At 38.5% G+C, this 14,334-nt stretch overlaps 1 pseudogene; it reads right to left on the reverse strand.

Annotated features, from left to right (window-relative positions):
* Positions 1-206: 206 nt before the first annotated feature.
* LOC123821814 lies at positions 207-1,623 on the reverse strand (annotated as a pseudogene).
* Between the last annotated feature and the right edge of the window lie 12,711 nt (positions 1,624-14,334).

Below are 14,334 nucleotides of genomic sequence, written 5' to 3' on the forward strand. Positions count from 1 at the left end.
ATTCATAGACATAAAGCAGGCTGACCACCCTGGGGGTGGGGCAGGGATGGTTGGAGGTATTGAGCAAGAAAGAAAAAGAACTCATGGATACAGCCAACAGTGGGGTGATTGCAGAGGTGGGGGTTGATGTAGCAGAGGGTATAGCAGGGAAGAATAATAATTTGGAAAAAATACCATCAAACTATTATATTGTTTTTAAAAAACCCTGAAACTTCTTTCTTCAGTTTTCTATAATCTACATTCACTGAGTAGAACCTGATAGATCTCTTGAACCTAGTTTATTCCAGGGTTCTGGGTTGTTCTTTCCGGCCCAGCAAACATATGGATTGAACAATGCCAGGGGCAAGACATACAGTGCGGCCCCAATACCTCTGACTCCAATAAATACAAATTAGGGGATCAAGTTTGGATGCTTCTTGGCCTGACCAAGTAAGTACCTGGTGGAGCATGTTTGCCACAGAGGGCTCAGGCACAGGAGCAGAGAAAACAAAAGAGCAAGGGACAGGAACAGGTAGTCTCTGCCCACACAGGGTTGTATGAATGTAAAATTCCTCACTAAATGTGGGTCACAGTGGGTAGTCATATCCTAGGCCTGTGGCTTCCATGACGAAGATTAATCCTTACCTTTGAAATTCTTTTGTCTTTGTGTATCTAAGATAACATGTCTTTCCAAGGTCAGAGTAACTTTCTTTCCAGACCTCTTGAAAGCACAGCCATTGGCACCAAAGCACAAGACAACACTGTTATCTTGTTTCCCACATATCATCTCCATGTGCTGTAATGTTAATCATCCTATGCCTGTCAACGTTAAAGAGGTATATGTGGAATCCAACTTCAGGCTAAAATGACAGCATAGGTAAATATGGCTCACCTTTTCCCACAACCATATCAAAATTACAACTAAATTATAGAGCAACCATCACTCAGAATCATCAGAAACCAAGCTGCATGAAGTCTGACAACTTTAATATGGAATTTAAGAAACCACATCCATCCAGACTGGTAGGAGGGGCAGAAATGCAGAATGGGCTGGTCCCACGTCTACATGTGGTGGATCAAAATTCAAGAAGGACAACTCAGGAGCCAGGAGTCCCAGCCCCACACCAGGACCCCAGCCCAGGATTCCAGTCCCAGAAAGATAAGTCCCCATAACTTCTGGTTGCAAACACCAGTGGGGATTGAGTTGGTAGAAGAAACTTCTGGAGTCCCAAGCAGTTCTTCTTAAAGAATGCACACACAGATTTACTCAGACTCTCTCACTCTGAGCTCCAGCACCAGGGTAATAGCTTGAAAAGCACCAGTGGCATATAGGGAGGAACTGAAGTGTCTGGCATCAAGACAAGAGCTGGGGGACAGCTTTATCTCAGATAGAAAGTCAGGCAGAGACCATTGTCCTTCTTCTGAACCCTCCCCACACACAACCACAGAGCCAGCTGCAGGTGCCAAACTGGGACTCCATCAACCTGATTGACACTGTTTTCCCTGCCCTGGAGATCCCCTGAGGCTCCATCCCACCCAACTTACAGCTTTTCCATATGAGTGGCTGGTCTTGACTCATGCTTCACAACTTCCTAGATCTTTTCAAACAAGCAACACCCACCTTGATGAGTCACCAGCCCCCATACTTCTTGCTAAGTGTCCCAGGGCATGGCAAACCTAGAGTCATAGCTTGGCTTTGCCTGGGAATCTCCAAGCCAAGCACAAGTAGCAGCTATCTCAGATTGCTTTATAGCTCAAGCAGAGTGGCCCCAGGTAAAACATAGATGGGGGCTGATCTTGGGCCAGACCACCTGGGAAACCCCAGGGCCAATACCCCCAGTACACAGCTATAACCACGTGAGAGCACCACCACCCTGCCCTGTACAACAAATCAGCCATGGAGGGCGGAGGTTGGTGGTAAGTGGTCATACCAGTCCTTGCAGCTGACTGGCCTGGGTAAACCCTCCCATTGACCTGACAACAATAACTAAGGATCACCTATAAGAGGAGGATGTACTTAGCCCACATGAAAGGGCTCACCTTTAGTACCCAGGTTTGGTGATAAGGGAGGCTGTACCACTGGTCCCTACAAGACACCTACTACATTTGCCATGCTACCAAGACATGGAGTCATAGCAGTTCTACCTAATACATAGAAACAAACACTGAGAGGATGCCAAAAACAGGAGACAAAAAAACATGGCCCAAATGAAAAAACAGATCAAAATTCCAGTAAAAGAACTAAACAAAATGGAGGTAAGCAATCTATCAGATGCAGAGTTCAAAACACTGGTTATCGGACTGCTCAAGGGACTTAATGAGGACCTCAGCAGCATAAAAAAAGATCCAGTTAGAAATGAAAGATACACTAATTGAAATGAAGAACAATTTACAAGGCAACAACAGTAGAGTGGATGAAGCCGAGAATCAAATAAAAGATTTGGAACTTAAGGAAGCAAAATACAACCAGTCTAAACAACAAAAAGAAAAAAGAACCCCCAAAATGAGGATAGTGTAAGCAACCTCTGGGACAACTTGAAGATATTCAACATTCACTTCATAAAGGTGCCAGAAGGGAAATAGAAAGAGCAAAAAATTGGTAATCTATTTGAAAAAAAAAAAAGAAAGAAAACTTCCCTAATTTGGTGAATGAAATAGACACGTAAGTCTAGGAAGCACAGAGAATACCAAATAAGATGGACACAGAGGCCCACTGCAGGACACATCATAATTAAAATCCCAAAGGTTAAAGATAAAAAGAAAATATCCCTGGCTGGTGTAGCTCAGTGGATTGAGCGTGGGCTGCAAACCAAAGTGTCGCAGGTTCAATTCCCAGCCAGGGTACATGCCTAGGTTGCAGACCATAACCCCCAGTAACCGCACATTGATGTTTCTCTCTCTCTCTCTCTATCTCCCTTCCTTCCCTCTCTAAAAATAAATAAATAAAATCTTTAAAAAAAAGATAAAAAGAAAATCTTAAAAGCAGCAAAAGAAAAGCACTTAGTTAGCTACAGGGGAGTTCCCATTAGACTGTCAGCTGATTTCTCAAAAGAAATTTTGCAAGCTAGAAGGGATGGGCAAGAAATATTCAAAGTTAGGAAAAGCAGAGACCTATAGCCAAGATTGTTTTACACAGCAAAGATATCATTTAGAATCAAAAAGTAGGTAAAAAGCTTCCCAGTTAAAAAAAAAAAACTAAAGAGTTCTCATCACCAAGCTATTATTATATGAAATGTTAAATGGGCTTATTCAAGAAAAATAAGATCAAAACTATGAACAATAAATATATATCTATCAACAATTGAATCTGAAAAACCAACTAAGCAAACAAGAAGAGCAGAGACAGAATCGTGGATATGGAGAGCCTTTTGATAGTTGCCAGATAGGGCATTAAAAAAAGGATGAATTGGTGAGAGGATTAAGAAGTACAAATTGGTAGTTACAGAATAGCCATGGGGATGTCAAGTACAGTATAGGAAATGGAGTAGCCAAAGAACTTGTATGCATGACCCATGGACATGAACAATGGTGTGGGGATTGCCTGAAGGAGTGGGGGGCTGCTGGAGGGGGCATAAGGGGAATAATTGGGACAACTGTAATAGCATAATCAATAAAATATACTTTTAAAAATGTAAAAAGTATGTATCTCTCCATTTTACTTTTATCCAACCTCAGATATTTCCCCAATTTGCCTTCTCCTACCTTCTTAATCTACCACCAGTAAATTTCACATAACCCTCCTTCAGTTTCCTCCCTAGATTCTAATGTATAAAATAAGCTGCAAAACCACCATTCCCTGGAGCATTTTCTCAATTAATTGAGGTTTTGCTTCCCAGCAACTGTTTTCAGTTCAGCTCAAATAAACTCTTAAAAGACTTTTTCTTAGCTTGGACATTCTCTTGTGACTTAAGTGATTTCCCCACCACCCTTACAACATTAGAGTACAGTTGACTCAAACAATGCAATGATTAGAGACACAGACCTTCAGCAAAGTCAAAAATCCATGTTTAACTACAGTCGGCCCTCCACATACACAGATTCCCAACTGTGGAGTTGGCACATGAACAACTTGGGTTTATTGTATGGAGGAATTGAATTGTGGTCAATTGAAAAAAATCTGCATATTAGGGGACACCCTCAGTTTAAATCAACATTGTTCAAAGGTCAACTGAATTCTGAATTTAACTATATACTTATTTTTGCACCTCAATCACTTGTTTATTAGGGGATTCAATATGCCAGGCTGTGTTCTATGTGATGATCTCACTTCCAAACCAGCTGCTTACTTCTGTATTCTTCATGAAACTAAAGGCAAATCACTATCATCATCATCATCATCATCATCATCATCATCATCATCATCATCATCTCTTGCCTGCCATTAGACTGTGGTTTCTCACCTTTAGATTCACATCTTCAATCTTTCATTATCCAGGACTCTTCCTCATCTTAGGTTTTACATAAGGTAACCTAATATCTTACTCTCTAAAAAACCCCTAACTTTTAGCTATCTCATGTCCCCACTCATAGTGCCTTCCCTTCTACCTCACAGAGGTATCTATGACTTCAACCCTCCAATTATTTTAATTCACTTTTTCCATCCTGGCTCCCCTTCCTTCCTCACCACTGCCCCAGGGTTTCTGACTCATCTCCCTGCTCTGGGGGTCTCCACTATTCAAACCATTCTGCACCCTGCCATCAGGGGCATGCTACTAAAATTACCTCTGCTCATGCCACTCCTCAAGTCTTAGCAAGGCATAACAATCCTAAACTATTTCCCGTTTTTTAAACTGGACATAATCTTAGGCCTCAGAAACTTTGGCTTATACCATGTTCTCCTGCCCAGGATGTTCTTTCTTCCACCTGCCTTCACTAAGGCTCGCTGCTCGTATGTAGCCATAAAATTCCAGTCTGTCATCACCTCATCACCTGGGGGATAAGGCTGAGGAAGAACTCAGGAGAAACAAATATTCAGTGAAGATTTTATGTTTCTGCAGTAGGATGATTAATGAAACCCTCTCTTACAGATCACTACATTGTCTAATATTGCTTTTGTGAGCAAAGTTTTCCAGGAATAACCATGATAGGTGCAAGGCTCTGTCTCTGGACTGGCACAGGTTGAATGGCACATTCCCAGAAGACAAGTAACTCCTGTTGCTTCTGCTGCATCCCTACTCCTATTGCCCTGAGTCATATGCCTTCCATTGCTTGCCATGTACTAGGGCAGCCCCTCTCTAAATGAAATGCTTTGTGTATTGTATAATTGTTTATTGTACATGCTCCCCACTAGACCAGGAATTTTAGTCTATCATTTATTTTTTTACCTAGAACATTTTCAGGAACCTAACAGTTCAATAAATATTGTCTACATGAAGGCAGGAAGAAAGCCTCCAAACCCTTCCTATAATCACTGAGTCAGGAGTGCCTCCAAGTTAGAGAGGCCAGGGAAATCTGGGCTGCATAGCTGAAGCTCAAATTTATCCATATTATTTTGCCTTTCAGAAGTTTCATGGCCTGGCTGGCATGGCTCAGTGGACTAAGTGCCAGCTTGTGAATCAAAGGGTCACCAGTTCGATTCCCAGTCTGGGCACATGCCTGGGTTGCAGGCCAGATCCCCAGTGGGAATGTGCGAAAGGCAATGACACACTGATGTTTCTCTCCCTCTCTTTCTCCCTCCCTTCCCCTCTCTCTAAAAATAAATAAATAAAATCTTTAAAAATAATAATAAAAGTATAGCAGAAATCAATCAAATTGAAAACAGGAAGTGAATAGATGAAAAAGATAACCATAAAACCAAAGCTGGCTCTTTATAAGATCAACAAAATTAACAAGGCTGTGGCTGGACTAAGAGGAAAGAGAGAGAGGACACAAATTACTAATACCAAAGAAGAGAAAGGGGACATCAGCACAGAGCCCATGAACATTAAAAGGATAATAAAGGAATATATGAACAACTCTATGCCAACAAATTTCACAACCTAAATGAAATAAAATACTTAATTGAAAGACACAATCTGGTGAAACTAACACAGGAAGAAATAGATAATTTGAATAGGTCTATAACTATTAAAGAAATTGAATCAGTAATTAATAATCTTTTAAAACCAACCAACAGGCCTAAATGTATTCACTAGTGAATTTTGCCAAATTTTTAAAGAAGAAATTATGCCAATTTCCTATAATCTCTTTCATAAGATACAATCAGAGGAAATACTGTCTAACTCATTCTAGGAAATGAAAGTTATGCTAATGTCAAACCCAAAGATGCTGCAAGAAAACTACAGACCAAAATTTCTTGTGAACATAGATGTAAAAATCCTCAATATACTAGCAAATTGAATCCAATATTGTATAAAAAGAATTGTATACCATAGCCAAGTGAAATTTATCCCAATTATGTGAGGCTAATTCAACATTTGAAAATCAATTAATGCAATCTGTCACATCAGCAGGCTAAAGAATAAAAATCACATGATCTTACTAATAGATATGAAAAAAGCATTTGACACAATCAAACATCTACTCATGAGAAAAAGTCTCTGTAAACTAGGAATGGAACAAACTGCCTCAACTTGATAAAGAACATTGAGAAAAATCTTGAAGCTGACATCATATTTGATGGTGAGAAATTTGCAACTTTCCCACTAAGATCAGGGACAAGGAAATTCTTTCAAAATTTTTAACTTTGAATTTTTAAAGTTTGACTTATGACCCAGGTTATGGCCTTTCCTGGAAAATATTCTATGTGCATTTAAAAAGAGTGTGTATTCTGCTGTTGGATGGAGTGTCCTAAAATGTCAGTTAGATTCCGTGGTTCATGTCCAGCTCCATATCCATGCTGATTTTCTGTGTATTTGTTCTATCTATTACTGAGAGAGGAGTGGTGAACTCTCTAACCACAAATTTTTAATTTGTTGATTTCTCTTACCAGTTCTGTCAGGTTTTGTTTCATGTATTTTGAAGCTCTGTTGTTAGGTACATGTACATTTAGACTTTTATGTCTTCTTGGTGAATTGGCCTTTTTATTTTTATATAATCAATATGTAATATCTCTTTTCACCCAGAGGTAATTTCTTTCCTCTGAAGTATACTTTGACATCAGTATAACCACTCCAGCTTCCTTCTTTCTAGTTTTTGCATTGTATCTTTTCCCACTCTTTACTTTTAATCTACCTATATCTTTATAATTGAATTATGTTTCCTATATACAGCATATGGTTAAGACATGCTTTTAATCTGTTCTAACAATCTCTGTTAACTAATTGGTATAATTAATATTTTTCACTTCAATTGAAATATAGAAACCTTAAAACCAAAAAGTTCCCTTTACCTTGCCCTTCTTTATATAGTAGAGGTATTGTCTTAAATATCATATTTACATATTCTGAAAATTTCCTCAGACAATGTTATACTTTTGTTTTCACCATAAGACACATTTTACAGAAATCAAGAGGAGAATAGTTTATTGTATTTACCCAAATATTTACCAATTCTGTTGTTCTTTATTTTTAATTTTCCAAATTTCTTTCGGGTATTATTTCCCTTTAGCAATTCTTTTAAAGCAGGTCTTCTGGGTACAGAATTTCTTAGTTTCTTCATCTGAGGATGTTTTTATTTTACTTTTATTTCTGAAAGATATTTTTGCTGTATATGGAATACTGGGCTGACACTTCTTTTTTTTCAGCCCTTGAAAAATGTTGTGTCACTTCCTTGTGACAGTCTTGTGCAAGAGAATCCTTGTCATCAAATTGTTGTTCTCCTAGAGATAATGCATCATTTCTCTCTAGCTGTTTCAAGAATTTTTCTTTGTCATTAATGTTTCAGAAATGTGAGTATGATGTATTTGGGTAGAGATTTCTTTAATTTTATCATTTGGGGATTGCTCCACCACTAAAATTTGTATCTTTCTTTCTCCAAACATACAAAGTTTTCAACCATCATTTCTTCAGATCTCTTTCCAGCACCACATTCTTTCTTCTCTCCCTCAGGGAGTGTGAGGAAACAAACATTAGGCCTTTAGTTGTCCCATTGGAACTTTGAGTTCAATTCTTTAATTTTTCTTTTTCTGTTAATTATATTTTATTGATTATGCTATTACAGCTGTCCTGATTTGTCTTCCTTTGCCCCCTTCCATGCAGCACTACCTACTTCTTGAGGGAATCCTCGCACCATTGTTCATGTCCATAGGTCATGTGTTCAAGTTCTTTGGCTTCTCCATTTCCTATACTGAACTTGACATCCCCATGGCTATTCTGTAACTACCAATTAGTACTTCTTAATCCCTTCACCTATTCACCCATTCTCTCCCACACTCCCCTCCCATCTAGCAATACTCTGGTAACTAGCTTCTTTCCTCTTGTTTTAAAGAGTCTTTCTTTATCTTTAAACTTTGGCCTTTTAACAATGATGTGTCTTGGACGGGGCCTCTTTGTATACATCATAATCAGGACTCTGTGATTCCTGGACTTGCATGTCCACTTCAGTCACCAAATTAGGGAAGCTTTCTTTCATTTTTTTTTTTCAAATAGATTTCCGATTTCTTGCTCTTTCTCTTCTCCTACTGGCACCCCTGTAAGGTAAATGTTGGACCTCTCTTTTTTTTTTTTTTGAACAAAACGGTTTTATTTTTTTTTTTATTAATCATTGTTCATATACAGTTTTCTCCTTTTTACTCCCAATCCAGTTCCCCCTCCCACCCTCCCCCCTTCCCTCCCATTACCACCCTCCCCTTAGTCTATGACCATGTGTCCTTTAAGTTTGTTCCTGTGAACCCTTCCCACTGTCCCCTTAAATTCCCTCTTCTCTCCCCTCCGGTCACCATCAGCCTGTCCTCTATTTCAGTGTCTTTGGTTATAGTTTGCTTGTTTCTTTGTTTTGTTATTTAGGTTCCTGTTAAAGGTGAGATCATATGGTATTTGTCTTTCACTGCCTGGCTTGTTTCACTTAGCATAATGTTTTCCAGCTCCATCCACGCTGTTGCAAAGGGTAGGAGCTCCTTCTTTCTTTCTGCTGCATAGAATTCCATCGTGTAAATGTACCATAGTTTTTTGATCCATTCATTTACTGATGGGCATCTTGGTTGCTTCCAGCATCTAGCTATTGTAAATTGTGCTGCTGTGAACATTGGGATGCATAGGTTCTTTTGAATTGGTGTTTTAGTATTCTTAGGATAGAGTCCGAGCAGTGGAATTGCAGGGTCAAAAGGCAGATCCATTTTTAGTTTTCTGAGGAAGTTCCATATTGCTTTCCATAGTGGTTGTACCAGTCTGCAGTCCCACCAACAGTGCACTAGGGTCCCCTTTTCTCCACAACCTCTCCAACACTTGTTGTTTGTTGCTTTGTTTATGATGGCCATTCTGTCTGGTGTGAAGTGGTATCTCATTGTGGTTTTAATTTGCATCTCTCTGATAGCTAGCGATATTGAACATCGTTTCATGTGTCTTTGGATCCTCTGTATGTCCTCCTTGGAGAAGTGTCTGTTCAAGTCCTTTGCCCACTTTTTAATTGGATTCCTTGTCTTCTTAGAGTGGAGTCGTGTAAGTTCTCTATATATTTTGGAGATTAGACCCTTGTCTGAGGTGTCATTGGCAAATATGATTTCCCATACAGTTGGTTCTCTTTTTAATTTTCATACTGTTTTCTTTAGCTGTGCAGAAGCTTTTAATTTTGATGAGGTCCCATTTGTTTATTCTTTCCTTTATGTCCCTTGCTCTAGGGGATACATCATTAAAAAAGTCTCTTCGTGAAATATCTGAGATTTTCCTACCTACGTTCTCTTCTAGGACTTTAATGGTGTCATGGTTTATATTTAAGTCTTTTATCCACCTTGAATTTATTTTTGTATATGGTGTAAGTTGGTGCTCAAGTTTCATTTTTTTGCACGTGGCTGTCCAGTTCTCCCAACACCATTGGTTGAAGAGGCTATTTTTACTCCATTTTATGTTGCTGCCTCCTTTGTCAAATATTAATTGACCATAGAGACTTGGGCTTATTTCTGGGCTCTCTGTTCTGTTCCATTGGTCTATGTGCCTGTTTTTATGCCAGTACCAGGCTGTTTTGATTACAGTAGCCTTGTAATATAGTTTAGTGTCGGGTATTGTGATCCCTCCTACTTTACTCTTCTTTCTCAATATTGCAGCAGCTATTCGGGGTCGTTTATAATTCCATATAAATTTTTGAAGTGTTTTTTCTATGTCTGTGAAATATGCCATTGGTACTTTAATAGGAATTGCATTGAATGTGTAAATTGCTTTGGGTAGTATGGACATTTTGATGATATTAATTCTTCCAATCCATGAACACGGTATATGTTTCCATTTGTTTGTGTCTTCCTTGATTTCTTTCTTCAGTGTTGTGTAGTTTTCTGAATACAGGTCTTTTACCTCTTTGGTTAGGTTTATTCCTAGATATTTTATTTTTTCTTTTTGCTATTTCAAATGGGATTTTTTCCTTGATCTCTGCTTCTGCTGTTTCATTGTTGGTGTACAGAAATGCCTTTGATTTCTGGATATTGACTTTGTATCCCACTGTTTTGCCAAATTCATTTATTAGGTCAAGCAGTTTTTTGGTAGAGTCAATAGGATTTTCTATGTATACTATCATGTCGTCTGCAAACAGTGATAGTTTTGTTTCCTCCTTTCCGATTTGGATGCCTTTTATTTCTTTTTTCTTGTCTGATTGCTGTGGCTAAAACTTCCAGTACTATATTGAATAGAAGTGGTGAAAGTGGACAGCCTTGTCTTGTTCCTGATCTTAATGGATAAGGTTTTAATTTTTGCCCATTGAGAATGATGTGGCTGAAGGTCTCTCATATATGGCCTTTATTATGTTGAGGAATGCTCCCTTTATTCCCACTTTGCCGAGTGTTTTTATCATGAATGGGCGCTGTACCTTATCAAATGCTTTTTCCTCATCTACTGATATGATCATGTGGTTTTTGTCTTTGCTTTTGTTTATGTGATGTATTACATTTACTGACTTGCGAATATTGAACCATCCTTGCATCCCTGGAATGAATCCCACTTGGTCATGGTGTATAATCTTTTTAATGTATTGTTGGATGCGGTTTGCCAGTATTTTGTTGAGGATTTTAGCGTCAATGTTCATCAGTGATATTGGCCTGAAGTTTTCTTTCTTTGTTGTATCTTTATTTGGTTTTGGAATTAGGATGATGTTGGCCTCATAAAAAGAGTTTGGGAGATTCCCATCTTTTTGGATTTTTTGGAATAGTCTGTGAAGGATAGGGGTTAGCTCTTCCTTAAATGCTTTGTAGAATTCTCCTGTGAAACCATCTGGTCCCGGGCTTTTTGTGTGTTGGGAGTTTTTTTGATTACTGCTTCAATTTCTTTTTGTTGTTATTGGTCTGTTCAGACTTTCTGCTTCTTTTTCATTGAGTTTTGGAAGATTATATTTTTCTAGAAAGTTGTCCATTTCATCTAGGTTTTCAAATTTTTTTGGCATACAGTTCTTCGTAGTAATTTCTTACAATCCTTTGTATTTCTGTGGTATCTGTTGTAATCTCTCCTCTTTCATTTCTGATTGTGTTTATTTGGGTCTTCTCTCTTTTTTTCTTGATGAGTCTGCTTAAAGGCTTGTCAATTTTGTTTATCTTTTGAAAGAACCAGCTCTTGGATTCATTGATCCTTAGAATTGTGCTTTTAGTCTCTATATCATTTAATTCTGCTCTGATCTTGGTTATTTCCTTCCTTCTGCTTGCTCTGGGCTGTCTTTGTTGTTGTTCCTCGAGTTCTTGTAGACGTAGGGTTAGGTTGTTTGTTTGGAAAGTTTCTAACCTTTTTAGGTGGGCCTGTATCGCTATGAACTTCCCTCTCAGGACTGCCTTGGCTGTGTCCCATAAGTTTTGGGTTGTAGTGAGTTCGTTTTCATTATTTTCCAGAAACATTTTGATTTCTTCCCTAATATCATTCTTGACCCATTCATTGTTTAATAGCATGCTATTTAATCTCCATGATTTTGAGTGTTTTTTGGTTTTTTTTCCTTCGGGTTGGTTTCTAGCTTCAGTCCCTTGTGGTCTGAGAAAATGCTTAGTATGATTTCAATTTTCTTGAAATTCTTGAGGCTTGTTTTGTGTCCTATCATGTGGTCTATCTTTGAGAATGTTCCATGCACATTTGAAAAGAATGTATATTTAGCTTCTTTTGGATGGAGGGCTCGGTATATATCAGTAAAGTCCATTTCATCAAGGGTATTGTTCAATGCCACAATATCTTTGTTGATATTTTGTTTAGAAGATCTGTCCATTTTTGATAGTGGGGTGTTAAAATCTCCCACTATAATTGTGTTGCTGTCCATATCTTTCTTGAAGTCCTCTAAGATTTTCTTTATGTATTTCGGGTGCTCCTATGTTGGGTGCATATATATTTACAATATTTATGTCTTCTTGATGGATTCTTCCCTTGAGTATTATGAAGTGACCTTCTGGGTCTCTCTTTATGGACCTTTTTTGGAAGTCTATTTTTGTCTGATATGAGTATTGCTACCCCAGCTTTTTTTTTCCTGACCATTTGCTTGGAAGATTTGTTTCCAGCCCTTCACTTTCAGCCTGTGTAGGTCTTTTATCCTGAGGTGGGTCTCTTGTAGACAGCAGATATGTGGGTCATTTTTTTCTTATCCAATCAGCTATTCTATGTCTTTTGATTGGAGCATTTAATCCATTTACGTTTAAGGTTATTATTGATAGGTACTTATTCATTGTCTTTTATGTACGTGTGTTCCTCTCTCTCTCTCTCTCTCTCTCTCTCTTTCTTCTCTCCTCCTTAAAGCAGTCCTTTTAGAATCTCTTGCAGAGCTGGTTTGGTCGAGGTGTATTCTTTTAGACTTCTTTTGTCTGGGAAGCTTCTTATTTGGCTTTCTATCTTGATCGAGAGCCTTGCTGGATATAGTAGCCTTGGTTGCAGACCTCTGGTTCTCATTACCTGGAGTATTTCTTGCCATTCTCTTCTGGCTTGAAGCGTTTCCATTGAGAAGTCAGCTGTTAGCCTTATTGGGGCTCCCTTGTATGTTACTTCCTTCTTCTCCCTTGCTGCCTTTAAGATTCTCTCTTTGTCTTGAAATTTTGTCATTTTAATTATGATGTGCCTTGGGGTGGGTCTCTTTGGGTTCCTCTTGATTGGGACTCTCTGTGTTTCCTGGATTTGTGTGACTTTTTCTCTTGTCAAATTAGGGAAGTTCTCCTTCATTACTTGTTCAACCAGGTTTTCGATCCCTTGCTCTTCTTCTTCACCTTCTGGTATCCCTATTATATGGATATTATTACGTTTCATATTGTCTTGCATTTCTCTTAATCCCTCCTCATTCTTTCTGAGCCTCTTTTCCTTTTCTTGCTCTTTCTGGATGTTGTTTTCTACTTTGTCCTCCAGCTCACTAATCCGATCTTCTGCTTCATCAATCCTGCTTTTCATTCCTTCTACTCTGTTCTTCAGTTCAGAAATTGTATTCTTCATTTCCTCTTGACCTTTGTTGAGAATTTCTATTTCCTTTTTCATGTTTATATAGTTTGCAGTGAGATTGATGTAGTTTCCCTCTAATTTCTGAAAGCTCATTGTGAGTTCATTGAACTTCCTGGTAATCATTATTTTGAACTCACTATCTGGTAGTTGAGTTGCCTCTATTTCATCTAGCATTTTTCCTGAGGCTTCCTCGTTTCCCTTCATTTGGGGGTTGTTTCTTTGTTTTCTCATTGTTCGTGGGTTTCTTCTTTGTTCTTCTTGTTTGTTAATTTGAACTGTTCTGATTCCCTGTAATTATGGTGTGAACTTCTGTGGTAGAATTTTTGTGTGTTTCAGTGGTGCAGTCTCCTTCGTGTATCCTGGTGTTCACAGCTTCCCCCTACTCTTTTTTGGGATCAGTTGGAGGAGTAAGGCAAAATGGTTTAAAACAACAAGATAGTATACTATGATATTTACTTTAGCAGCCAGTAGAGAAGAGATGGGTTATCCTTTGGCTCCTTATAGTGTAGCCATGATCCTCCACCCCACTATCCACGTTTTAGAAAGGATGGAAAGAAGGTAAGACTCTTATTGGGGACGAGAGGATTGTTAGTTGGATCTAGAAAGCTGTGAAGCTGTGGGAGGTCAGCTTCTAAGGTAGGGTTGGACTAAAGATTAGTATATAGGAGTAGTGAGTAAAAGAATAGAGACAACCCCCACAATAGTATAGTTCAGAAAATTGCAAAGTGGGCTGAGATCAGGTAGGGGTATTGAGAAGCATTTAATGTTGGACCTCTTGAAGTTGTTGCAGACGCTGCTTACACTATCCTCATTTTGGGGGGATTCCTTTTTTCTTTTTATTGATCTGATTGCTTGTTTTTTTTTTCTTATGTCCAAATCATTGATG

This window comes from Phyllostomus hastatus, unplaced genomic scaffold (assembly GCF_019186645.2).
Source record: "Phyllostomus hastatus isolate PE091 unplaced genomic scaffold, TTU_PhHast_1.1 phas_contig_40, whole genome shotgun sequence".
In the NCBI taxonomy this organism is placed as follows: Eukaryota; Metazoa; Chordata; class Mammalia; order Chiroptera; family Phyllostomidae; genus Phyllostomus; species Phyllostomus hastatus.